The sequence below is a fragment of the Belonocnema kinseyi genome, chromosome 9 (assembly GCF_010883055.1).
Source record: "Belonocnema kinseyi isolate 2016_QV_RU_SX_M_011 chromosome 9, B_treatae_v1, whole genome shotgun sequence".
Classification (NCBI taxonomy): domain Eukaryota; kingdom Metazoa; phylum Arthropoda; class Insecta; order Hymenoptera; family Cynipidae; genus Belonocnema; species Belonocnema kinseyi.
The window spans coordinates 42,816,424-42,818,489 of NC_046665.1; positions in this window are offsets into that span (position 1 = coordinate 42,816,424).

The window sequence follows — 2,066 nt, forward strand, 5'->3', positions numbered from 1 at the left end:
ACAACCGGGTTCCTAAACCGACTACTTGCTTATTTGGTGTTACTAACTGAACAGTTGTAAGAACCAATGAATGCTTTACTAATAAACAGGTAGCAGCCCCAACTATTCATTTTTCTCAATGTATATTTATATTGACTGTGCTGTACAGTAGCGAGACCTGGACCTACTAAGAAAGGGATAAGTGTAAAATTAACGCGATTATCATGACATTTCTGCACATGATGTGCGGAAAAACACTGATGGACCAAATGAGTAATGAGATAATCCTAAAAGAATTTGGGAAAGAAATTTGTTAAGATGGTTTGAGCATGTTAAAAGAATGAAAGAGGAACGTCTAACCAAACAAGTGTATCAAGATAAAGTAAATGGCAGTGTATCAAAAGGTATGCCGCAGAAAGAATGGTTAGAATGTGTGAATGAAACTGAATTCGAAGAGATATAATAAGTCATAGAAACGCGAGCGTTTGCACGTGAAAATGCATGGGCGTGAAAGAAGTTAAACAGGTATGTCAAGGCAGAAAGGTGTGGCGACAAATATTTCATAAGAGATTCATGAAGAAGAGTGCCAGTGGAGTGAATTACGCCTGAAACTAAAGACCTTGGATACTAATAGACTTGAGTTTGAGCTTCACATAATGACTTTGTGAGGCTCTTCAATTGGGGTGATCGCTAGAGAGATTGATCAGCAACCTGAGTCAGATCAGTGTTTCGGAACGAAAATATTATTTAAATAAATAACACGAGAATTCTATATTAATCCAAAAATCTATACGGAGACGGAGCCAAACTTCAATTTATGTCTTGGGGACAAGTTTCTATGTCTTAAAGACATATATTCATGCCTCGAGTCAAATATGTGTGATCTTTATTATGATTGAACAGAAAATTTTACTTTCAGATATGCATCAAGGTCATGTGACCCGATGACGTTCGGGGTCATTTCAGTGCCGTGTAAACTCAATCAAGGCCTAGACGGCTGATCAGCAAAAACATGCGTTTTCGAGAGAAATGTTTCAGACAAAAGTTTCAGCGTTTTGGACGAAGATCTGAATAGTGCTCTTGAAAATAACCTTGGCATTGACCTTCAAGGTTATTTAAAGGTTAACTTTTATTTTTCAAATGCTTGTGGTCTAATGAGACCATCTCGCCTTAGCTGGCCGGATCCACATACGAACTTTTTTTTGTGATCTGATGAGAACATTTCGCCTTAGCTGGCCGTCTCCACATATGAACATTTGTTTGTGGTCTGATGAGACCATCTCTCCGTAGATGGCCAGATCCAAATATGAACTTTTGTTTGTGGTCTGATGAGAACATCTCGCCTTAGCTGGCCGGATCCACATACGAACTTTTGTTTGTGGTCTGATGAGACCATCTCTCCGTAGATGGCCCGATCAACATATGAACTTTCGTTTGTGGTCTGATGAGAACATCTCGCCTTAGCTGGCCGGATCTACATACGAACTTTTGTTTGTGGTCTGGTGAGAACATCTTGACTTAGCTGGCTGTATCCACATACGAACTTTTTATTGTGGTCTGATGAGAACATCTAGCCTTGGCTGGCTGGATCCACATACGAACTTTTGTTTGGGGTTTGATGAGACCATCTCGCCTTAGATGGCCGTATCCACACATGAACTTTTGTTTGTGGTCTGACGAGAACATCTCGCCTTAGCTGGCTGGATCCACATACGAACTTTTGTTTGTGGCCTGGTGAGAACATCTCGCCTTAGCTGGCTGGATCCACGTACGAACTTTTTATTGTGGTCTGATGAGAACATCGCGCCTTGGCTGGCTGGATCCACATACGAACTTTTGTTTGGGGTTTGATGAGACCATCTCGCCTTAGATAGCCGTATCCACATATGAACTTTTGTTTGTGGTCTGACGAGAACATCTCACCTTAGCTGGCTGGATCCAAATACGAACTTTTGTTTGTGATCTGGTGAGAACATCTCGCCTTAGCTGGCTGGATCCACATACGAACTTTTGTTTGGGGTTTGATGAGACCATCTCGCCTTAGATAGCCGTATCCACATATGAACTTTTGTTTGTGGTCTGACGAG